The following is a 25,822-nucleotide window of genomic DNA, read 5'->3' as shown; positions in this document are numbered from 1 at the left end:
GGTGAAACATACCGCTGATGCCAGAGGGGAGGTGGGAGGACATTCCGATCTGGGGAAGGGTGAGGACAAAGCGCGGCTGCACAGGAGTGTGAGGCCCGATGAGGGTGGGGAAGAGGTGCTGGCGGGGGGCGGAGGGTGAGCCCGAGAAGGGTGAGGTAGGGGTGCCCGGGGAAACGGATCCCGAGCGGCGTGGGGCGGCGCGAGGGGCCAGGGGAGAGCAGGGGGGGCGCGGCCGGGCCACAAGAGGGCTGGGGCGGGCCCGCCCGGGAGGGGGCGTCTGGGCGCCGGGCTCCCGCAGCCGGGGCGGCTGGTCGGGCGGCTCTGGCCCCGCGCGGCCCCTGCCCCTCCTCCCCGGAGGGCGGGGCACGGGCTCGCCCGGCCTCCTGGCGGCGCCGCGGCCCCTGCACTCGGGCCGGACTCTGCTGGCGGCGGCGCGAGCGGGACCCGGAGGCGGCGGCGGCGGTGGTAAGTGCGGCGGGCGCGGGGAGCCGAGGTGTCGCCTGGGCGGCGGGACCCGCAGGGCTGGGGCTCCGCCAGGTGCGCCGCGCTCAGCCCGCGCGTCCGCCCTCGGCGCACGGCGCCGGGCGCGCCCGTCCTCGGGCTGGAAGGTGGGCTCCTGCCAGGAGGACGTGCCGAACAGATGGTGGGGATCCCTGGGGACCCGCGCCGGGGCCAGGCCTGGGGCAGGGTCTCCAGGACCTCACTTTAGCGAAGAGGGATTGGCCGCTTTCGCACCCCTACCTCGACCCTCGGGCTCGAGTGACAGCTAGGAGCGAGCCAGGTTCCTCCGGGACCCAAACGAAGCGCCTCCGTCCCTGTCCCACCCTGTTTTACTTAATTTCTCGGCGCGCTCGTCCAGACCATCCATTGCATAGAAAGGGCTTGTGGCCGCCCCCTTCTTCCTGGCCTTCCCGGTGCAGGCGGGTCGTCCTGAAAGCCCCCGTCTCACGATGGCACATAGCCTAGCTTTCCAAGGGACTTTTCCCGGTTGCATCACTGTCTGGCCTCCAGACAGGTGCTTGGCTGTCACACTGGAGTTAGTTACACAGGACTTTTTAAAACTTTGTGTATTTACTGTGTGTGTACCCCTTCACCCCAGGGAAGCCGTGCCTTTCCAACGCTGCTCGTGCTGCTCACGACACGCTGTTAGAACACGTTGGGACTTCTGGGGATTGGTTTTCAAACTTGGCTGCACACCTAGAGAGTTTTTAAAAATACTAATGCCCAGGTCCCACCTCTAGAGATCTTGATTCACTCGGTCTGTAGTGCAGCCTGGACAGTGGAATTTAAAAAGCCAGGTGATTCTAATGTGCAGCCACACTGGAGAAAGTCTGCTTGAGCACTTGCTCCCACAGCCCCTTTTTGAACTACTGGAGAAGATCAGCCCTAATAGAGAGCTCATCTTGGGCACTCCTGCCTCTGCCTTCTGTAACCCACCTCTCCTCCTAAAGAGCCTGTTGCTGCTTTCCAGCCTTACACTGCAGATGGTGCCCGTCTTCTGAAGTTCCCTTTGCTTCTGCTTTTCTGTTTACAGTAAATATTGCCTGGGCATTTTCTGCCAAGGAGGTGGGAGTGTAGGAATTAAAGCCGAGAAGTCCTTGGAGGTGTCAAGGTTATAACACAGCGTTGTCCTATTCAGGGAAAACCAAGTGATAGTTTGACTTGTCCGTTTGGGAAGGATTTCAGATTAAAGGGAGGAAAATACCTTAGGAATCCATCAGCTTTTGGAGACCTTCCATCACAGATAACAATTTTGCATAAATATAGGAAATTTTCCTTCAAGAAAGTAAGCAAACAAGATCCTTAAGGTTTTGTGGTTGATACTGTGTTAATGTGCATGCATTTGTGGCTTCAGCTTCTTCCCGATGTGTGATTAAGCCCAGCACAGTTGACAGAATATTGAGTTAGAGGATGAGTGCCTTCTGGTAGCATGGCACATCTGAGGTGAGACCTCAGCCACTTGTCAAATGATCTTTAAAATGATAGGGAAATAGGACCAAGGAAAATTTAACATATGTATCTATTGATTGATCATATATATTTTATTAAGAAAGTGTATTTTCAGCGTCCATGTTATTCTTGTGACAGTCTCCTGGGATTTTGGTTAATTTACTGTTGTAGTTAAGTATGATGTTTGTATTAGATCCCCACCTGGATGTGGCTATCTGGCCATAAACCAGTGGATTTTATTTTTTCTTAGGTGCTGACCCTCCATGATGCATTTTTATTAGTGGTGTCGTGACATACTTTTAAGAAAATGCCCTCCAGAGGTGGAAGAATGTTTGTATTCATTTCTAGCTCCTAAAATGAGTCAAAAGAACATTCATTTTGAAAAATAAAAAATTGTAGCGTTTTGCCCCAATCAGTTTTTCTCTTTTTCCCACCTTCCACTGCCATCCGCTGCTCCTATCGCTGTATTCAATTGCTGGAAGTGGGGCTGCTGTGGGATACGTCTTAATTGTTTTGGCTTGAGAATGGAGGTTATGTGGAGTGCATGGTCTCACAGGGTGGCCCCTGACCCAAACCCTCAACCTTTGGGGAACAAGACCATATGGAAAGTGTTTTCCTACTGTTGATTTTTTTTCTTGTTTTTTTGGACCAGGCCACAAAATGAAGCCATTATTGAATGGTTTGTTAACTAGGTAATCTTGTCTCCATTTTGGGGAAAAATGTTTATTTGAGGATGCTCTTGAATTCTTGGTGTCTGAAAAGTTGCGCCTGAAAATAGCAATGGTTACACTGTGAATATAATAGTACATTCTGGAAAGAAAGAAAAAGTGTGTTTAATATGGACCTAAACAGCTTTATGGAAATATTTCTCACTTTGGGGGAGCAACTCTAATATTCTAAAGTGATTAGAAGAAAGTGAAGAAAAATAAGAAAGACTCGGTGAGGGGCTTCTTCATTAGAGAAAGAGTATATAGCATTCAGAAGACTGTTGAGTGTTGATTTGTGTTAAGAATAAACTGCCCTATTGGCTTCCTTTTTTTCTTTCTTCAAGTGGGGACAGTTAATTTGCCTGTACCGGTGGTTTAAAGAAGTTAATGGCCTCCTTAACTCCCTTTCTCCCTGAAACCTATTAATTTAAGAGATGCCATTGACCTCTTTAAAAAACACAACTGACTTTGTGCTTTTTCTTTCTTTTCCTCCTCTGATCCCGGCACTAAAGGGCAGTGAAATGGCTGAGAGGTTGGCATCAGAGGAGAAAAACAAAGTTCAAGGGGAATTGAAATTGGGTAATTTCCCCTGAATGACCAGGCACTTACTTTATTCTGTCACGTGACATTGCTGTTATCAAGAAACAAGTTACCATGTGAGAATCCTGAAAGTGGAAAAGGAAAAAAATTAAAAAAAAGGATTGATGGGAATAGCACCAGGGTTGACTGGCTTTCCGTAGGAGAAGCTTATTGGAGTTTTCAGTTAAACGCCCCATCCCAGCCCCTCTTTGCCTTCCCGCTTCATGCACTGTCCATCTGCCAAACCAGTGTCCCTGGGGGAGAGAGTGCTTCATCATAAATTCACCCCAAGCTTTTGTTGTTTCATTTCTTTCTTTTTTTTTTTTTGAGGAAGATTAGCCCTGAGCTAACATCTGCCACCAATCCTCTTTTTTTTTTTTTTTTGCTGAGGAAGACTGGCCCTGAACTAACATCCATGCCCATCTTCCTCTACTTTATACGTGGGATGCCTGCCATGGCATGGATTGACAAGTGGTGCATGGGTCCGCACCTGGGGTTCTGAACCAGTGAACGAACCCTGGGCTGCTGAAGTGGAACGTGCAAACTTAAACACTGCCACTGGGCCGGCCCTATTGTTTCATTTCTTTATTCACTCATTTAACAAATTCTTATCAAGTCCCCACTATTGGCAAAGCTCTGTCTTCCTCCTTGAGTTCATGGTAAACAGGGTCCAGTCCCTGCCTTACGGAGTCCATCTGGTGGAGATGGAAACCATGCGTACAGCTCTTATGATCATGATGAGCTCAAAGAACATGAGGAGCCAGGAACCCCCTGACTAGCCTCACCCGGGTACACACCTCAATTCACTAGCACAACAGGCACAAGAAAAGCTTTCCTTGGGTTTAAGTTAGGAGTTATTTTATTAGGTCCCTACATCCAGTTTTAAATGACGGATTGCAGACACTTTTCTGCCCGAGGACAGAGAAGGGTTTGTGCACAGATCAGGCGGAGAGGTGGGCAGTGGAGAAAGAGGAGGCCCGATTCTGGTAGATACATTTTGCAGTGCAGGGTACTCCCCGGGGTTGGGAAGCTGGTGGAGAATGAGGCTGGACTCGTTTTTGGCATGTTGGTAACTGGCAAAATAAGCTTAATTGGTAGTGGCTACGTCTGCCCCAGAGCTGGGAGCAGGGTGCAGGGCGCCACGTCCTTAGAGAGCAAGCCTCTGTGCCTTGTCCATGACTGCAGGCAGCGTGTGGGCGTTCATCCTTTGTCGTACTGTTGTCACTTTAGCTCAGGTTTCCTTGGACAGACTGAAACTGGACTTCACACTGTTTTTCCCTTGGGAAGCGGCTTTCAAAGAGCCGTATCGGGCTAATAACCGCAGGGTTGTGCGAGTAGTTACCATTTTTTATTGATCGTCTTCTGAGTGCCAGGTCTCACTCAGCACTCTCTTCCATTACTTTGAACCCGTCCGTTCCTGAAAGGCAGGTGGCAGTGGCCTCATTTTACAGATGAGGAAACTGAGGCCCAGAGAGGTGCTGGATCACCGCCCCCCGAAGAAGTGGCAGAGTTGAGGTTCGAGAGTACTTGGGTCTATCTGAAGACAAAGCTAAGCTCTTTCCACTGCTCCGTCTCCCCTTAAGCGGAACTGATGAAGGAACTGTTTTCAGTGCCTTGTTTTTCTAACATCACAGTCTCCTTGGGTCTGGGTTGGTTGACAGTTTTCCTCTACTAGATGATGTGTCATATTAGACTAAAGATCACAGCCGGCTTGTCATCCCAAGGGAAATTTTATGAAATCCTACTTTTCTGGATTTTTTTAATGGAGAGGGTAGATTTGGCTGTTGAGAGAGGCTCTGAATGGATCCCAAATCCTAGGTTAGAGAGACATTATCTCCACATTTCTGCAAGTTCTGCAAACCTCTGAATTTCTGTAGATAACTGGTCGTTAGGTAAGATGTTAAAAACAAAATTCAACGTTGAGCTTTCTGGAGCGGAGCGAAGCTGTGCGCGTTCCCCTCCTGTTTATGTGGTACTTGTGACAAAAACAAAACTTTGGTGCATTGTAATTACCTCAAGCTCTTAAAATTACAGGTCGTAAGGGCTCGGAGGCCGTGTGGAGCTATAATGAGTAAAGGTGAGTTTAAAACAGGGTTATTTAATGCATGCTCATTACTACAATGGGCTCCAGCTCAATATTTCCACCTGAGGAGCCTCGGCTCCGGGAACATTTCCAGGGGACTCAGTGGAGGGTCGTCCTGGAGTTCAAGTGTTTGGGATTAGGGCACAGGGCGGTTGTCCTGAATGTGGATTATTCCTACCAGCCTGGCTGGCAGCCTCCTTGTTCCTAGGGCGTTTTTCCCCTGCTGCCCCATCTCAGGGGGTTCTGCTTGCCCTAGGTAGAGTACAGAATGGTTCAGGCTGTTACTCTGTAGTTTTCTTAGGTCTATAAAGCTCCTTTATTATTCATAATCTTTCACTGTTGCTTATCTCATTGCTAGAGAATTGAGGCAAGACAACCAAGATTTTCTAGTTTTGGCTTCAATAATTCTTTTGGTTTTTACCTCTGATTTCCCCTGGCTTTCTATCCTTATATTTTATTGCATTTGAAACAGGCACTGTTTTCCCTTGCAAATTTATGGAGTATTCAGGAGAGAGGACCCACTGGGACCATGACTTCTCCCAGGGATCCTGTGACATCGGTGTGGTTCCTGCCATTTCCCGGGTGAGGAACCTGGTGAGGTCTGGAGCGGTACTAAGGGGAAGTTCGGGGATTCCAGCTCAGGGTTTCAGACTCTAAACAGCTGCTCTCTGGATTTGATGACAAAGGAAAAAGAAATGGCCCAGTTTTCAAAGTTGTGCAGAGGTTCTAATATGTCCTGTGAACTAAGCTATATCCTTGAGCTTTGTGGTAGATGTATTGGTAGCTTTTTTTAAAAAAAAGATTTGATTCTCCAGCATTTTTGCCCGTGAGATTTTTAAAGACAGTGACTTGCTCAGAATTACACTAGCAGCTGAAAAGTTGATTGGCCTCCGTCCTTGCCCTAATCAAATATCAAAAACCTGGAAAGTTTACTGAGAGGGGTGATTACAGTGAAAGCTTTAGGAGTTGGAGAGGAGCTGATAGAGAAAGAATGGAGGCACTGATAAGAGAGAGAAGAATTTGCAAAGGGGGCTGCAGGGTGGGGTTTACCAGGCTTAAGATTCCTGTTACTTGTAAGGTTCAGCTTTGGGACTTGAATACCTTTGTTCCAGATGTAGCCAGAGCAGCTCAGCTCTGTCTGCACTGCCCTGGGCCCACCGTGTTTTTTTTGGGGGGTGGGAGTGGAGGAGTGTAAGATGGGAGAGAGGGAGAAAAGAAGGACGAGAGTAGGGGGGGATGGTGATCAGAGCCATTGGTTACCTGGTTCTTCACATCTGGTCTGCTCAGGGCGTGACCACCTCTCACTACAGGTCTGGGTACCTGCTGTGAGTCCGCTTCCTGGGTGTGAGGCAGCTGGGTGGGGTACCAAAGAGAGAGAGGGTCTCCAGACTTCCCAGGAGATCTACCCAAGATCAGCAATTCTCAAAACAATAGCAAATGCTTATAGAGCACTCACCTCCAACCCTGTCGGAGAGCTTTGTCATAGCACCTCTATGGGACAGGACCTATCGGAAACCCATTTTACAGGTGAGGGACTCAAGGCTGTGAGCAGTTGGGTAACTTGTCAAAGTTGTGTAGCTCCCAAGTGGTAGGACCCAGGGTTCACACTTGTGTGGCCCTGAGCCATGCTAGTACTGCCTTAGATGGCCTCTCTAGACCCAGAGGTCTGGTTGCTGCCCTGCCTCTTCATTCTTCCTCAGTTTACCTACTCAGTCATTTCTTCATCAGATTACTGACTGCTGTCTATGCCTTTACCTCAACAATTAGGACACCATCAGTGCCCTTGTTTACGTGTCTGAACTACCACAAACCTGTAAACAGACCTATAAAGAGGAGAAATCTCTCCCCTGACCTCGTCTCCCCGTGTCCAGCAGAAAATAGATGCTCAGTAAAGTTTTGTGGAAGGAAGGATGGAAGTCAGCCAGCCCTTTTGAAACTTCACGTGCTTGTCTTTCATCTCTTTCTCTCTGGCAGCCGCAGTGATTTCTAAACAGAAGAACGACGAGCGCTAAGAAGGATGGGAGTATGAGGACAAGTTTTCACACCAATAATCAGAGAGAATTCTTGATACAAGCCTGTTTTTAAAAGTGTATTTCAAGTTCTCATGGCCAGTGATCTTTTGTTTGTGTCTGTGCTTAAAGTATGTCTTATTCGAAGGGCATGCAGCTTGTTCTGTGAGTAAAGGAGGCCCTCCAGACTGCCAGGTGTTGTTGGGGCTGTTCCTGCCGGCAGAGCCAGCCGAGCATGTTTTTTTGGAGTTGAGGACCAAACACCGGGAGGGTTCAAGCCCACCGTCTGTTTTCCTAGGGCATGGCGCAGCTTGACATTTCTCCCATCCACAAGCTGGGAGAAAGTACTTCTCTGTCCTGTATTCTTGTTCCTTCTTCACACCGGGGGTAAGAGCCTTGGGTCTCCCCTACCTGGACTGGAAGCTACATTTGTCCATCACTAGGAGTATGGTGTTCTGGGCGGGTTCCTCATCCACTTTGGGTTTGTTTCCTCATCTGTAACATGGGGGTGTAGTGCTTACCTCACAGAATTGTTAGGGCCACATCTCTTTGAGAGTATAGTGGCTCTCAAACAGGGTCCCCACTGGGCGACATAACATCTGGAGACATTCTTGGTTGTCATGACTGGGGAGTGGTGGTGGCTGCCCGCTTCTAGTGGGTAGAGGCCAGAGATGCTGCTGAATACCCTACAAGGACAGCCCCTACAACAAAGAATTATGTGGCCTCAAATGTCAGTGGTCCCTGGCAAGGTGGAGCCTCTAACAAACAGTGGTGTGGTTTTTTTTTTTGAGAAGATTAGCCCTGAGCTAACATCTGCTGCCAATCCTCTTCTTTTTGCTGAGGAAGACTGGCCCTGAGCTAACATCCGTGCCCATCTTCCTCTACTTTCTATGTGGGACGCCTGCCACATCCGAACCAGCGAACCCTGCGCGGCCAAAACGGCCGCCAGCGGTGGTTGTTTTTAACATCTCTCATCAAAAGGAGCTACGGCCAGTCACACAGAGCCCTCCTTTCTTAAGTGGGGTGCGGGGAATGGAATGTAACCTTTTATTGATGCTTCTGGGTTACCCCACAGGTGCCCCTGAAGTGTGGGAAGAGCTACTCTCCTCCCCAGGAAGTGCTCCTGATCTTCATTTGTAATTGCTTGCATCTATTTACATATAAATAATACATATAAATTTACATATAAATAACTTATCTGCTTAAAAAAAAAAAAAGTCCCTTAACCTCTCGGGGTAGTTAAACCTGGCTCTTGAGGATGTCAGCCTCTTAAGGAAGACAGCCGGGTGGGGCCCTGGAGAGGAAGCCAGGCTCCCGCCCCCGCCGTGTGGCCTGAGGTCAGCTACAGCCCTGGTGAGGCGGGCTTTTCTCCTTGTAAAAGGACAGGGAATTGCCTCACCCTCCTGTCGTATCATGTTGTCCCCAGGACTAAATAAAATAAATCCTCCTGTGTGAATCAGCTCTCCACAAATGAAGTAGCTCTTCACACGTGAAGGTGGCGCATGTGCCTTTGAATGTGGTTTTCAGGAAACCTCATTCGTAAGTGGTCACTTGGTAAATGCAACTAAAGAAAGATTAGGGCTCAGTAGCCAAAGACCATCTGTGTTTCGGGCAGAGTGGCCCAGGAAACGTGCCTGCAGCGGAGCGTGCCATCAGAGGCAGTGTGGCCGTAGTTGAGAGCCTGAGTCCGGGTGTAAGCCGCCTGCTCCCCTACCTCTGGGTTCATCCTTGACTTTTCTTTTGTTGGTGTGTGACCCCTGGCAAGCTCCTTGACCTCCCTGTGCCTTGGTTTCCTCACTTGTAAATGAGGCTCACGGTAACACCACTCACCTGAGGACAGGTGTGTGTGTGTGTGGGGGGGGGGAGTGACGGGTCGTTGAGAAGTGCACGGTGCACGTGGGAAGCTTAGCTCAGTAAATGAGGTGTTATTGGTACAATAACATCATTTATTGCTTTGGCCTGTAGCAAGGATATTTTTACTCAGGTGAGGGAGGGATTGCTCCTGGGTTAGGAGCTGAAAAAGGATTTTTCTGGAGTTCTTGGCATCATTTTTTATTTTATTGTGGTAAAATACACCCAACAAAAAATCGACCATTTTAACCAATTTAAAGTGGCCTTCATTAACCAGTTCTCTGGCATTAGGTACCTCACAGCATTGTGCAATTACCACCACTATCTAATTCCAGAACTTTTTCATCACCCCAAAGAGAAACTCTGTACCCATTGAGCAGTTACTTCACATTCTTCCCTCCCCCAGACCCTGGCAGCCACTAGTCTACTTTCTGTCTCTGTAGAATTGCCCATTCTGGGTATTTGATATAAATGGAATCCTACAACATGTGGCCTTTTGTGTCTGGCTTCTTTCACGAAGCATAATGTACTCCAGGTTCACCTGGGCAGCATACTTCGTTCCTTCTTACCTCGTGTCTTGTAGAGCCACTCAAGCCACAGTTCCATCAGGCCTCTTCTCCCATATTGAGTCCTGTTTTCAAGCTTTAAAACGTCTTTCTTCATTTATTTTGGTCCTTTTTAGCCAGCCTTATTTTTTCCACTTTTCCCATCCAGGGATCCTAATGACCCTTGAAATGAACGTTGGAAGGAAGCTCTCAGGCCAGGTTCGTGGTGCTGCTGGGGAGCACATCTTATTGGATATTTTGTTTCTGCTGAAGAATTAGCAGCAGGAGCACGCAGGGCCCTGGAGGTGTGCTTCGTTTCCCCAGGACAGCATGGCTGCTTTTAAAAACAAGTGTCTGGAAAACCCCCGCCAGGCCCCTGTATTCCTCCGTTTAAAAGCTTTCCACAGATGAGAAGTGGCCCTCAATTAAGTCGTTTAATGAAAACCTCCCTCTGTTTTAAAGCATTCTTGGGAAGTGTTTACATTGAACGCCACTGCGGGCTTCTAAATGAGGAGCTGTGGAGTGAGCGATTCTTAACCTGTGACTTTAATAATATCCTTTGCTTTAGATTTCCAGGTGGAGGCCTGGGCCGGATTTGTAGCTTGTCATTGACGCAGTCTTGACTCCATCCTCCCCCCTCTGCCTTCAGTCACCGCTAGTAGAAGATTTAGGGAGGCCTAAAGTGGCCTAGAGATGTAAAACCAGCTCTCTGGAGAGAGACGAAACTGAAAGGGGGTGATGTGTTCCTCTCTGTTTCCCTCCCGGCAATTCTGACCTTAGTAGCCAGGTTGGGGGGGCGGGGCTTCAGTGAGAAGAGATGAAGGCATTTAGGAGAGCAGCTTAGGACGTCCAAGATTCTGGGTCCTTAGGGCGAGGCCTGAGCCTCCAGGCCGGATCTGGAGCTTTCCTGTGCTAGGGAGGCCTTGGGCCCTGATGGCTGAGGAGGCTCTGCTGTTTGCTGTGGTTCTGGAGAGGTGAGTAGGCTCCGCCAAGAGGAAGCAGGATGTTGGCTGCCTTGCGGGGCTGACAGAGGCCCTTTCGTGGGAAACTGTAGGATTTCTCACAGAGGAGTATCCAGAGAAAAGCTGCGTCCTGAAATAGAGGACGCTCTAGGATGCCTTCCCTGTGTGCTGATTTCCTGGGGATCCTCGCTGCACTGGCCCAGGACAGGAGGGTGGGAATCCAGAGTCACTGGCACGGGTTGGGATGCGTAGAGAGGCTGCAGCGCGTGGCGGTCACCAGCGTAGACTCTGGCACTGGACTGTCCGGTCTGCCTTGTCCAGATCCTGGCTCCAGGGTTATATGTTGTATGAGTTCTTATGTCTAAAGTGCTTAGAATGGTATCTGGATAGGGAGGTGTCTATGTGTGTGTTCTTTTTCTTCTTCTGACACTTCCCTTTTGTGAATTCCCGCTTAGAATCATAGAAATGCTCCTTGTTTTCAGATTGAACCCACCCCCATCACCCCAGGCCTGTGCCGTCCATGGGACAGGGTGAGATTACCGGAGCCTTAAAAAAACGTGACTTGCAGGTGGATAAATCATGCTTGATGAATCTATTAAAGTTCTCTGAGGGAGAAAATACGGGTGGGGAGAAGGACAAACCAGTGGATATAATTTATTTAGACTTCCAAAAGAACTTTGAGAAGACTTCATGCCAAAGGTAATTAAACATACGAGGCTCCCACAACTCTGTGGAGGGGGAATGGAAGAAGGAAATGGCTGAAACTTGTCTTCTGTACTGTCCTCCACGAAAGGAGCAGGGGTGGTGAAATCTTCATATTTGCAGATGAAATGCAATTCTTTTAAAAGTAAAATGCTAACATCATGTTGGAGTTAAACTATAGGGAGTGTTTTTTTTTTTTTAATTTGGATACTAACATGAATATGTCAACTATACTTTATATGATTCCTTTGTGGTCAGTGGCTGCATCTGGGCAGCCAGGGGTTAGGGCTAGAAATTCTGCGCGCTGCTTCCTAGCACAGCTACACATCCTAGGCCTAGGGGATCAGGGGTGCTCAGTAAACGTTTGTTGAGTGAATAAATGAAAATTAATAGAACAAAGGCATTCATTAAAAAATAACGAGTTCTTTCTTTTAAAAAATAACTGTCTTTGAAATAAATAGGACATTTGTGTAAGGAAGTAGATTTCACCGTCAATACATATAAGAATCAGATCCCTTAAATGCACAGATGCTGAGGTTCATCCCTTCTGTGATTTAACCCAGGACAATAAATGAATGAACGAAATGAATAGAAGCTTTGTCAACACAGACCCCTCTCCCCCAGCAGGATTTAGGAAGCTTGGAGTTTTGCTAGACTAGAAAAACATGGCATTAGTTACTTTTGTATTTTTCATTTTGCTCAGCTTCCTGTGGGTCCGGTGTAGTGGCTTCTGTATGTGCTGGGATGATGAATGAATTAAGCCCTCCTTAAGATAAGCACGGATATTTTATTTTTGCATGTCTATTATGTGCCAGGCAAACGTGATATTTGCTCTTACACTGGTTGTATTAGGTTTTGCTGTGTGCAGACAATCCCTGATCTCGATGCCTTACAACCACAAACATTTATTTTCCTATTTGTTCATCTGTCAGTGGGATATGGCTTGGTTGACCTGGGCTGGCCTTGGCTGGGCCAGGCTAGACTCCAGCTTCTGTTTGGCTTCAGGTCTGTTCCACATGTGGGTATTCTGGGGCCCAGGCTGAAGGGGCAGCAGCTACCCAGGGCATGCCTGTGTCATGGCAGATCACAGTAACACAAGAGGGCAAATGGAAATGTACAATGCCTCTTAAGGCTTTGGCTCATAACCACCCCATTGTCACTTCTGACATTCCATTGGCCAACGCAAATCACACGGGCAAGCCCAACATCACTGGGAGGGGAAGCATACTTGGCCATTCTAGTGGGAGGTACTGCAAAGTCACATGGCAAAGAAGGTGGACATATAAGCCCATTATAGGGGAGTAAAGTGTTGGGAACAGTGACCCAGTCCACCACAGTGTAGAGAATGAATGAGGGGGCAGAAGGAAGTATGGGTCAGGCCAGCCTTGTGGGAGCTTGCTAAACCTGGGCCAGCTGGGTGCAGAATCATAGACGTTTTGCTCAGGTACCAGTGTAGGCCTTAGTAATACTATAAATTAGCCTGGCGCTCACTGACTCTTGGCTAGCTGAACATCTCTTCATCTTCGTTCACTGAAATGGTGCTCCTGGGAGGTTCTGTTTCTCTGTGGGAGGAGCAGAAGTGACGGGCTTGGTTTTCTTCTGGTCAGTAGTCATGACCTGACGGGCTGCCCACTGTGGTGGCAGGAGAGTTGACAGGTAGAGAGAGCAAAGAGGACTAAGAGGGCCGAAGTTAGGAGGTCGGCTTTCCATTCCTGTGGTTCTCTCTCAGCATAGATCTGCAGGAATCAGCCTAAGTCCCGCCTTGAAGAGCCAGTGACAGTTGATCATTGGGCCTTCAGGAACCCTGTCCCCATCTGTATAAGGACTCTGGGTCTTCGTTTCCAGAGTCCTCCTTTCAGATCTCAAGAAACAGGCCTCGAGAGGTTAGTGGACTTCTCTTCAGTCGACCAGCTCGTGGGTAGCAGATCCCAGCTAGGTCATCCAGTTCCAGTCCAGGGCTTGTCCTTCCACACCCCTGTGACTGTCCCAGCGCAGGCAGAGCGTGGCTGGCTCTGAGGCATTAGAGTATATCCCAGTCCTATGATAACAGTGCCTGCTTTCCTGGAGGAGCTGGGTGAACCGTGAGTCTCAGTGTGATGCCCTGGGAGGAGCAGAACGAAGTGTTGGCCAAGGGCAAGCAGCCTTTGTGTTACATTTTGCATTGTGTCCTTTTTTTAGTAAAGAGCTGCTGGACTCTCTGAGGAAGAAAAGGTTCTGGCCGTTAAGTAAAATGCACTGAGAATAGAAGGGGACTAAAACTTTTGTGTGTGAGGTGTGAGGAGACAGATACTTTCCTACGTGCTGTGGGTGGGATTAGAAATCCAGCGGATTTCTTTTTGGAGAGCAGTTTGACAGTGAGGATAATTCATCTGCAAGTAAATGGTTACTTTTACCATTTGGGGTTAATTAATGGAAGACCCAGATGCATTTTCTCTTTCCTCTTTGTCAGCCTCAGTGTTTGACATTTGTCCTCAAGTGTATCTCCTCATGGTCCCAATGTGGCTGCCACTTCTCCAGCCTGTATCCTCACACACAGTGATGTCCAGAGGCAAGCAGAGAGGAAAGCAGAGAAACTTTTGCTAGGACCCCTCCCGCCCCCCACAGAAATTCCATACCCCTTTGGCAAAAATAGGTCACATGCCCGCACTAAACCAATAAATTGCTTTGGAAGATGGGGTTCCCATAGCTTGCTTAGACCCATGTTGGACTTAGAAAGGGGGCCAGCCTTCCCTGAAGCACATGGGCACTGGGAAGAGAGAGGACGAAACTGGAGCTTTGCTGGCTAGGGAGAAAGTGGCAGTTACTGTGGGCAGGTGGCCCTTGTGTCAGCCACAGCATTATCTTTCAAAATTAAGAATGTGTATCCCCTAACTCAGCCTTTTCACAGTTAGGAATTTATCCTGTGAATATACCTGCACAAGTCTGCTAGCAAACATGCAAAGATATCCATTGCAGTGTTATAATAGCAAAACACAGCAAATAACCTAAATATCTTTCAATAGAGGACTGGTTGAATTAATTAAGGTATATGCATGTTATGGACTTGGGCGAATCTGTAAGCACTGATAAAGAAAAATTTAAAAAATATACTGTTAATTTTTTTTTTTACATCAAGGTGCAAATCAGTATGTATTCGGAGATCCCATTTTGGTTTAGAAAAGGACTTAATTCTTGATTGCGAATATAAATTTCTAGAAGTCCCAAGAAATGTAGTTATTTCTGTGCTGTGGGTTTAGTGGTACGGTTGGGAGGGAAAGTTTCTTTTTCACTTCATGCTGTAGGGGAGGAAAACATTTTGTCTACCTTCTCTGGGTTTGTCTGGCCGGAGAACGAATTAAATTCACATGAGACAGAATAGCAGGAGAAATTTAAACAAAGCTTTACAACGTGTATACGTGGGAGAGATCAGGCAAGCTGAGCAACTCGCCAAAATGGCTGAAGCCCCCACCTTAAATATCTAAAGACAAAGGAGGATGTTGGGGTTGGGGGGAGTCAGTTACAGGAGGTTACCAGAAACAGGAATAAGATTTTTATGCAGATTCAAGTCCTTGCCTTCCCCATTGATCAAGAGTTTCTAGAGACAAGGTCATCTCCCCTTATTCCTGGTACAGAGAGGGAGATATCTTTACAGATGGAGAGTTCCTTTACAATGTAAATGTCTCTTACAAAGGGTAAGTAAATTCTACTTTTCAGTTGCTTTCCTGTCTGCAAAGTAATGAGCCCCAAATAATCATCATGCCAAAGAGATATCTTGGGGTGGCCAATTCCAGGCCCCCACAATGCCCTTCTTGACTGCTTGAATTTTATAAAAATCACTATATGTATTACCTTTATAATAAAAATAATGAGTATTTTCTTAGTGTACAGGGGCTGAAGGAGAGGAAACCAGGGCCCTCACGTGGGCATTAGCAGAAATGTGGTTGTGAGGGGATGGGCATGCCATTTTTCTGTGTGTGAGGGGAGATTGTGTAAGGAAAAAGTCCAGGAGTGAACTAAGGTCATTTTTTAATCTCCCTTGGTATCTGGCACAGTCTTACCCATGGTAGAGTCATATACACATTTGAAGAATGAATGAATGTTTCGATCAAGACCCAAAACAACTTGATGAAGTGCCCAAACCCAACCAAACAGCCCAAGTCAGCAAGAAAGTAGATTCTGCTGGAAATTCATTTTGCAAGTAAAATATGGCTGCCGTTTTCCACTTTTCCCTTGAGCTCCCAGCATCTAATTCGTTGCTAAGAATCTGAGTGTGAAACTTTCTCTTCATCATCCATCTCGTACTGAAGCCTACTGTGCCACATCTGGATAATAGAGCTGAATAAGGTCTTTACGATCGAAGGTGGGGCAGACAGGAACTACCATCGTGACTTAGCTGTGTTTATAGATGTGGCTTCAGTGGAGAGGTATCCAGATGTCCTAAAGTCTACTAAGTATAGAATGAACAGTTATTTTTTTAAGCAAAATAGGGTTCTTTGATACCCTGGACTAATAAATCAGAAAATTGCTATCTTAGTTATGTCACTCTGATGATAGGAAGAAAACCACAGATAATAGTAATGAGAGGGATTTTCGATCTGATTGGCTAGTGTTAGTAGAAAAGTGTGAATGTGCTTGTTGGTGAGATGAAAGAATTATTTGTAGTTGTATTTCTGAGAGTAATTCTCTTCCACATGCAAAGGCATGTGGGTATTGAAAAGTCTTTTTACTGGGGTAGGGAGAATTAGCACACTACCACTGTGTTGTGCTGATATTGCTTATAATTCCTTGGCTTAAGGGTTTGCTTTCTGAGTCTTTTAATTTTTATATCTTGATTTTAGCATTTAGCCCTCTTATGCCACCGGATGCCCACTTTATTCAGACAGTGATGATATCATTGACCTGTGGTAAGATCATTTCCTTTGGAACAAAATGAAAAGCTTTCTGTGCTCACAGTTGGAGGAAAATGTAAAATTTCAGCATGCCTCCTCTGCTACAGGTTGAAAAGAGTCGGTGTTTGAACACCATCCACTTTGTGGCTCAAATGTGCCGTGGAAAGGTTCCAGCAGGTTTTTGAAATAGGAAAAGCAAATATACCTTTTCAGGGTATGTTTTTTAAATGGGTCCTTAGAAATACTTGGAAGAAGAGTAACATTTCACGTCTTTGTCGGGATCATTTTGGGACCAAGAGAACCTAGGATCATTGGTACACTATGTTCTAGAGTGATTTAAATTACTTATGAGAGAGAGAGAAGGAGAGAGGGAAGGAAAAAGAGTTTGTGCACATGTGTGTACCTACAAAACCGATATTCATCCTCACTTGACATAATCTTAGTAAACACATTCTGGTTTTTAGATAGTCTATCCTATATCTGCAAATTGTGTGATTAAATTTTATAGTTTTAAATGAATTCTGCATCCACATCAGAAAATATAAAAATTAATGGTAGTAACACTTGTATACCACTTATAGTGCTTGGTCCTGTTTTAAGCACCCAACACCTATTAACTCATTTAGTCCTTATAATAACCCTATTCTTAACCTGTTTTACTGTTGAGGAAACTGAGGCACAGAGAGATTAAGTAACTTGTTCAAGGTGATGGTGCTGGCAAGTCGTGGGGCTAGGTTTGAATCCAGACAGTCTTGTCTTTCCTTAGTTGAAAGTAAACTAAACATTAATGGAAGCAAAAATTCATGAGACATGAGTCATTCCTAAATCTACCGGTTAATCTTGTAATTTGGAGACTATTCTGTCAATGTTTCCTTTAACTCTATAATCTGAGTCCCTTGCTTCATGACCAACATCTTAAGTTACTTTACATAGCAAGCCTATACTTTAAAAATTATTTTAATTGTGAATTAGAAATACGTTAAAGGATAGTAAATTTAGCTGGTCGACGTGAGAAACTTTTAACAGAGAGCTGCTTGTCTCTTCTGTTCCCGTAGGGAAGAAAGATGAGCTCTTTGAGTTCCCAAATGACTCCTCAACTTATAATGAATTATTCCGCTGGAGTCAAATATTCTTTCTCTTCCTGCAGAAAGCAGCTACTGCTTTCAGAAGCTCGAGTCGTTTTTCTCTTCAATAGTCTGTGATTAATCCTGATGTGTGGCTCCTGCCAGTTTCCTTTCCTTGAAACCTCAGCAGCAACATAACTAGCGATTCCCCTTTTTTCTTGAAATAAATGCTGTGGTTGGTGTTCTATACAGATGACTTCTGAACGCCCAGGTCACAGCCTGCGCTTCTGGCCTTGAGTAGTGGGTGTTCTTACCCACCAAGAGCTGGGAGAGATGGTCTCCAAAGTGATTAAGAGCTTAGAGCTTAGAGCAGTGCCAGGCACCGAGGAAGCCCTCAGGGGATGTTCGCCCTTGCTGTGATTGTTACGTATGTGGCGCTTGCGCTAGGCACTAGGTTAAACATGCTAATGCATTGCCTAATTTAATTCTCATCACATTTCCATCAAAAGTGATGTTTTTGTTTTCATTCCCATTTACAGTTGTAGAAACTGAAGTTTAGAGAGGTTAAGAAATTTGCCCAAGGCCAGGCAGCTAGTAAGTGGTTAGAGCTACGGTGCAAACCCATTTTTTTTTTAAGTAGAAAAGTGCAGAAATCATAAGTGTATAGTATCTTGCAGAAGTTTTCTCGTACTTCCTCCTGGTTATTATTCCTTAGCACAGATAACCACCATCCTGTTTTATCACCCACCGTAGGTGAATTTTGACTATTCTTAAACTACATAAAATGGAATCATATTCATACAGTATGTACTCTTGTGTCTGGCTTTTTTCTTTCAGCATTATGTCTGAAATTCATGCATGGATTTGCATGTAGCACTAATTTGTTCTTTCTCATTGCTAAATGTATTGCTACATTTCTCGTTGTAGGACTATGCCTCCATCATGGATTTGTCTACTGTTGACGGACTTTTGGGTTGTTTGTAGTTCTTGGCTGTTATGAATGGTGTTACGTTCTTTTGTATGTATGTGGGTTCTTTGGGTATATATATCTAGGAGTGGAATTGCTGGGCCTTCATATATGTGGAGCTGTGATCGATACTGTGAACTAGTTTTCCGAAGTGGTTGTACCAGTTCACAGTCCCACCTAGCAGTGTGGGAGTTTCAGTGGCTCCAGTGTGAACACTTGGTATTGGCGTTATCTTCATTTTGGTCATTCTGGTGAGTGTGTAGTGGAACTGTGTTGTATTAAACTCGATTTTGACTCAATAGATGGTTATTGTAAAACATTTGGAAAATATAGAAAAGTAGAAGATGAAAATTAAAAACTTTTCAGTTCTACCATCAAGATGTATACTGTTAATATTTGGTTGTATTTCCTTTATTCCCCACTGCATATATGTGCATATGTATGCTCAGTACAAAATTGGAGTTGTTCCATGCAAGCAAGATAATATTACAGGGAGTATTTTGGGTGCCCATATAATGAAACAGGAAAACAGTGACTGGAAGGCCCAGGAGTAGTCTTCATGATGTTATGAGTGTGGAAGGAGGAAAGGGGAAAGGAAGCCAGCATTATTGTGCACCTGCCGTGCCCGGGGACTGCACGGGAAGAGCTGTGTGCTCCCAGAGTAGACTTGAGCGCTGTGAGAAAGTGTAACTGGTGTGGCAGCCATATAAGATACAGCATGTTTGAAAAAGAAGTCTTATTTCACACCTAGTAACTGGGTATGTTGGAAAACTGGGCTCAGGTCATAGTGTAAACTGAATTTAATTTAACTGGCAGGTTGTTTGCCCAGTTGTGAAGGGGCATACACCGCTATTGTTTTAACCCACTTGAACATTAACACACAGGAACAACACTTTGAATGGAGAATACTTCACCATTTGGTGCATACGCTTTGTGTTTTTAACAATTGTCCTGTTTCCTTCAAATGCGTTGCCTCTAACTGTTTGTTGTTGTTCAACAGTGAATCTAGTCTCAAAATCCTATTTGTAGTCTATAATCGAATAATTTGCATTGGCTGAAACTTTGGTTGCTTAGTGTTTTGAAAAAGTGGAACCTTGTTTTTTGAAGCCATGCTTAATCTCCTTAAGACCCAGGACTAATTTTTGTTGCCAATAAAAATCTTTTGGTGGAAAAAAATAACACCAGAAATACACAGTGCTCCAATCCTGCATTCACTCTGTATCTTCATGGCAATCAGTAGAGGTCTCTTGGTTTTCTCTTGAGAGCAGAGGGTGTAGGATCTTTGTGTTGAGGATTGCTGACCTTGGGTAAAGTTCCTCATGTAAGTATAAGTTAATTTTGGGCGTGTGTGGGAATTGCTTTTAAGAAGAATGAATATTTAATCTAATGGCTTTTAAAAATAAGAACAAGAATTCTTAAAATGTTATTCTGTAAATATAACCTAAACAAAAATGATAGCTTAATTCTAGAGCATGTCGAACAATTAGATATTTCATATTAGTTCGTTTTCCTGATTTCTGAAGTTTATTTCTTCAAGCCATAAGACTAAACATTTAGCTTTTTAATTGAAATTTTAATAGGGACGTGTTTCCCTGAGTTACTAAAACCTAGACACTCAATAAAATGTACCATTTTCTTTCTTGTTCATCTTATTTATCGTTGCTGTGCTTCTAATTCTCAAGATGCTTTTGGTGGTTCTTCTGTCATCTTCTGTAAGGGACCCCTTGTTTGCTTCCATAGCAGCTCACGCATCTATGTTATTGTTTCTCCTTGGCTTTGGGCTGGGGATAGTTAGTACTTTCCAGCCGTGTCGGAGTGTCTGTAAGAAGCCAAGGAAGGAGGAAGCTGATGCTGCATTGTGTTGTGCTGGGTGCTGGCTTTGAGACAGCCTGTTGCCTAAAAGGGAAGCTGGGCTTCCCAGCACCACTGCTTGTACGCTCAAAGGCCATTTCAGCTTCCATTGATTTTTTTTCTTATTATAATAATAACTTGTTTATAATGAAAACTGAAGCACTACAGAAATGTGTCATTTAAATTGAAAGTACCCTCTTTTATCACTTCCAGTCATAACTACTTCTTAAGAATTTGGCAGACTCTTTTTTAGATTTTATGTAACTTTGTACATAAAATTATGTTATAGCAATGGGGTGACTCTATAACTCTGTCCATTAGTCTGATGCTTATTTTCGTTATATAGTTTTTAACCCTGTATGTTGATACTTTCCATGGCTGTGTAAATAAATCTTTTTTTTTATCAGCTTCTTGGTATTCCGTGGTGTCGATACTATATCATAATTTAGCAACCTCCTATTCATGGACATTGACTTATTATAAATATCTTGTATACAAGTATTTATACACATAGAAGTGTTGTTTACATAATTCTTTTGTTTAGGGCTAATTACTAGAAGTAGAATTGCTGGATTAGATGGTGCGCACATTTAAAATTTGATGGTGTCTGCCGTAAAAGTACCAATTTGCACTTTTGTTTCCCCCATGCTCGTCAAAGTCCATTTCTACATATTTCCTGGTGTTTTCCAAGCGCAAATTGAGAGTCACAAGTGTCAGATATGAAGTGTTTTTGAGCTTCATTTTTCATTCAAAAGAGAGACCTTTATTTCTGGGATATAAGAGGTGAAAGAGGAGAGACGGATTCGTCTCTGTCAACACGTGAGGCAGACAGGGCCAGAGGAGGAGGAGGAAGAAAGAGAAGACGCCAGGGGAATTGCTAGTCTTCCACCGGCAGCAGATCCTCACGTGCCCTCGGGTCTCTGCGTGTGGCAGGTTCGAACCTGGCCCCAGCTCCTCCTTTTTTTTTTGTTTTTTTTAGAGATTTTATTTTTTTCCTTTTTCTCCCCAATGCCCCCCCCCCCCGGTACATACTTGTATATTCTTTGTTGTGGGTCCTTCTAGTTGTGGCATGTGGGACGCTGCCTCAGCGTGGTTTGATGAGCAGTGCCATGTCCGTGCCCAGGATTCGAACCAGCGAAACACTGGCCTGCCTGCAGTGGAGCGCGCGAACTTAACCACTCAGCCACGGGGCCAGCCCCCTCAGCTCCTCCTTAAATCCCTTCTCACCATGTCAGGTTATCCACTTATCCTGAAATGGACAACCCCTGGGGAACTGGAGCCCTCCCTGTTCCGTGAGGACGTCAATCACAGGTCTTAATTTTCAGCAGTAGAAACTAACCCTGGTACATCTAAGCAGAGAGATGTATTATGAGGCTATCGTAAGGCTCGCAGAATTGCTGGGAAGGTGGGAACCAGGCTGTGGAAATGGGCAGGGACCAAGGGAAACCAGGAAGGTAGGACCGTGGCCTGGTCCCACCACAGGCATGCTCTGATTAGGACATGCCACCAGGGGCCACGCTGCACTTGGGACACAAACCCGCTCTCCAGCTGCTGGGGGCAGAGATGAGAATTGGGCTTTCTCATTCATACCGGTTGCTGGTGGACACTGTCTCTTCAAGACTCCTGTGTCGGTGGGGAATTCTCCAGCACGGGAAGGGACTGCGTTCAGATGCTGACTGAAATACGCATCACCTCCAGGCTCTGTCCTTCGTCCCTGGGTGGTCAGTCCCCCCTTGCCCCTTCCCCAGGGTCTTTGAGATCTCAGAGAAGAGGGATGTTGATGTAGACATATGGATACAGATTTACGTACACATATCACATAAACATATTCATTTTTAAAGCCTTAAATTCCTTATGTTCCCCACTTTAGGTGGCATTGCAGACCAAGAAGCACGCTTTTTGAAGGCGTTGGGTCTAAATGCAGAAATAGGGATTCCAGCAAACAGTTGATTGTACCATGTTTGCCAGTGGCTAAGTGAGTATAATTTAGTTGGAGACTTAGTCCAGCCTGGAAACTAAGATTCTTCAGCCAGAGGGTGGTTGGATGGTCTGAATCTTTGTGTTCGGAAACCTGGAAGCCGAAATTCAAATTCTACAGAGAGATGATTTCAGGGAAAAGAAGACTGGATTATGAGTGAAGATTCTAGTCCTAGTTCTGCCTACAGCTAATTGGGACCCTGGACAAGTCACATGACTGCTTTAAATTGTCTCCTCATGTTTGAAATGAGGGTTTGGATGAAGTCACTGTTTTTAAACCAGACCACCCATCAGCAGAGTTACCTTGGGCTGGCCCTGTGGCCTTTTGGTTAAGTTTGGCGCACTCTGCTTTGGCAACCTGGGTTCAGATCCCAGGCAAAGCTCGTCAGCCATGCTGTGGTGGCAACCCACATACAAAATACAGGAGGGTTGGCTCAGACATTAGCTCAGGGCAAATCTTCCTCAGCAAAAAAAAAAAAAGTTACCTGGTTGAATTGTGTGTGCATGTGCGCATGCGCACACAGAATTTTAGGCCTCAACCCTAAACCATCTAAATTTCCAAAAGTGGATCTCAGATGTGTGTTATTAAAAGATCCCAGGAGATTCCAGTGGAGCCACAGTTTTAGGATGCCTAAGAAATTTCCTTACTAGCTTTAGTGTTTCGTGAAATAAGTTCAATTAAAAGGTGGATGGTTCTGGAAAATTGGTTTTATTACTTGTTCAAAACACCTTCAGCTTTAAATAAAGTTTTTAGCTGTCCCTGAAGAATAATGTCATTTGAGCTTCATCCCTCAATGCCTTTTTTTTTTTCCCCACTACCTGCTCTTCTGAACTTAGTAGAGCTCCAGATTGGCTCCTTCTCAAATTCTCCTTTTATGCATTCTGTGGCAAAGACTGCTAATTTTGTGTCCAGTATCTGTTCTCCCCTTCTTCCTCAGTAACCAAAAGCCTGATTTTTTTTTAGGATGTAGTGATGTGCCAACTAAAAGACTATATTTCCCAGCCTCCATTTCACCTGGATATAGGCCAATGACTTAAACTTTAGTAAGTAAAAGGCGAAGGTCTTATGTGTGGGGCTTGGGAAAGTTCCAGGGACTGACATGTGTGGACAATGCACCCCTTTTGCTTTTTCTCTGTCCTCCTACTGACTGCTTGGGATATGGACACAATGGCTGAAATCCAGCAGCCACCTTGGATCATGAGGCAACTGTGAAGATGGAAGCCATGCTCTAAGTAAGTGGAGCACAAACAGAGGAGGAACCTGGGTCCCTAATGATCATGGGGTCATGATACCAGCCCTGGACTGCTTACCTCCATACTTCTTTCTTTTTTTTAAAGATTGGCACCTGAGCTAACATCTGTTGCCAATCTTCTTCTTCCTCTTTTTTTTTCTTCTCCTTCTCCCCAAAGCCCCCCAGTACATAGTTGTATATTCTAGTCGTAGGTCCTTCTGGTTGTGCTATGTGGGACGCTGCCTCAGCATGGCCTGATGAGCAGTGCCCATGTCTGTGCCCAGGGATCCGAACTGACAAAACCCTGGGTTGCCGAAGCAGAGTGCACGAACTTAACACCACTCGGCCATGGAGTGGCCCCTCACTTCTTTCTTATTGTTTAAGCCAAAGTTCTTTTGGGTTTTCCATCACATGCAGCTGAACCTAACCCAGCTGATACCTTTGCTGTGTGAAGGCTTCACAGTGTGTCCTCCACGTCTTGAAGGCGACTTGTATGCAGTAGGTGCTTGCTAAGTGTTTGACAGTTTAAATGTGCAATGGCATTGAGGTGAGAGTTTAAAGGCTCCAGCTGCTCCGACCTCTGCCCTTCCTGCCTTGATTAAATGACTCATGGGAACCTTTTGTTTTTCCTATCCCGACCCCCAGGAAGGTTTCTCCCAGTCCTCTGTGCAGGCCTGTAGGGCTACAGGCTCACATATTTTGACAAGGCGCTGGGCAGTAGGCCTTTGAGACTCCAACTGCATGCATGCATTATTTCAAATGAAAATCTCAGCCCTGGGTACTTTTCTGAATCCACTCAAGAAATTGGAGGTGGTGGTTCGAATGATGTCAGAAAAGGCCACCACGGAATCTTTTGCTATCATTTGAAGGCTGTACTTTCCACAGTGCCTGCCAGCAACTTGATGTCAGGGGAGTCTTTTGAAAGTGACTATTAAGGAGCCTTGATTGCCAGCTATTGACAAGAGGGTCTGCCTTCTCAGTGGCAACCTCAGAGGTGGTCTTGGCCAGACCAGCCTGCTCCTGACTCATGCTGAGCTTTGTCGGCCAGGCTGACACGCCCCTCTTTGGGGCCCAGGAGAACATGCTGGTTTCCTGGAAGCATTTAGGCCAAGACTCTGCTGCTGAGAAAATGATATTGTTTTTGTAAGTATGGCCTAATGGAAGTGTGCTTAAAGCTCTTTCTCCCTCCACAGTAAAGCTTCTTTCAAAGAAATACGGGTTTTTTTAAAAAAAAAAAACAAGACCCAAATAAAAAGCAAAACCTGAGATGGTGAATTAACTCTTCACTGATGCCAAAGAGTTTATTTCAAAACAGGTTTCGTTGACTGCCGGGGTTTGGACAGCCCACCCCATCGTGTGCCCCCCGAGAGCAGGGGCAGAGGCAGACCCACACCCCTTTGTGGGAAAAAGTGAATTCCATGGCAAACCCCGGTGGCTCAAGACTGTTTGCTTCTCCTGGAAATAATTATAGAAATACGCAATTCTTGAAAGGCAACATCTGGCTGGATGGAGGCAGGCTGGCAAAACCTCAGTGTAAATAGATGGAGGTGATGTTGTACAGAAGGAAAGAAGCCGCCTGAGAAGATGGCCCTGTATCTTTGTCCTCATCTAGAGAGACATCGCTCCCTGTTCGGGGTTGACTTTTTCCCCTGAGCTGCAGGTTGCCCCTGACTTTCTAGGAGACAGATGTTCAGCCCAGCGCCCAGTTCCCTGCCCCATCCCCTTCTGAGGCCTCCCTGGAGGAAGGGGGCCTCCCACAGCACTGTTGGCACCGAGAGCCCAGATGTGTTTGCTGCCCAGGGAGCGCCCCGGGCCAGTGCTCTGTGGTCAGCCTTGCCTTCTCATCCGCTTCCAGCGCAATCTGAGGTGTTGATTTAGACTGTTGGACACTTTCGTCTCTTCCCCTTCAGGGCTTTCTCAGGGCGGCCCCTCTGCTTGTTCTTACTAGCCATGCCCAGAACCTGGGAGCTCTGCAGCGTTTCCAGGAAAGTGGGTGATCTCAGTTCTCCCTTCTCCTCCCTGAGCGTGGAGGGGCCCAGCCTTGGACCGCTGGGAACTCCATGGCAGATCCCTTTTTAATCCTCTTCAATTTTGCACCTACCAGCTGGGAACAAAAGTGGAACAGCATCTTCATGGATTTATGAATGTTGAGGTTTTTTTTCATTTTTCATAGCACGTGAGATATTTTCGAGTCAAGAATGCAGTTCTTATAAATCCCATGAACCTGTCATGGATTTTCTGAAACCAAGTTTCTATGAAAAGCTATGGTAATGACATTTTGAAGGAACTTATTGAAGAATATGGGCCCTTATGGCAAGTTTTTGCAGACGGTGCATTTTCACATAGAAATGCTTTCAGTAGCACTTTTGTTCAGTTTTTCTGCAGCCTCTGGCTGTGATTTTTGAGAGCCCTGAGGCAACGTTTTTAGAGGCCTGGGTTTGACTTCTCTTTGGTCTCTTCAGCTTTTCAGTACTG

At 45.8% G+C, this 25,822-nt stretch overlaps 1 protein-coding gene across 5 annotated transcripts in view; it reads left to right on the top strand.

Annotated features, from left to right (window-relative positions):
• The first annotated feature begins 326 nt into the window (after positions 1-326).
• Positions 327-25,822, top strand: part of CGNL1 (cingulin like 1) — a 152,963-nt gene continuing 127,467 nt past the window's right edge. Inside the window, exons 1-3 of one of the 5 annotated variants that reach the window (XM_070500876.1) lie at positions 409-465; positions 5,271-5,313; positions 5,792-5,901. The gene's annotated coding sequence lies outside the window, so the exon portion shown is untranslated. Of the gene's footprint in view, positions 466-5,270; positions 5,314-5,791; positions 5,902-10,514; positions 10,699-25,822 lie in introns of those variants that run through there. The other 4 variants (XM_070500886.1, XM_070500868.1, XM_070500873.1 and 1 more) reach the window with 4 other exon arrangements.

Source organism: Equus asinus, chromosome 2 (genome assembly GCF_041296235.1).
Source record: "Equus asinus isolate D_3611 breed Donkey chromosome 2, EquAss-T2T_v2, whole genome shotgun sequence".
NCBI lineage: Eukaryota > Metazoa > Chordata > Mammalia > Perissodactyla > Equidae > Equus > Equus asinus.
The sequence above is the reverse complement of the archived record's forward strand: the minus strand, read 5'-3'. Positions and strand labels throughout refer to the sequence as shown.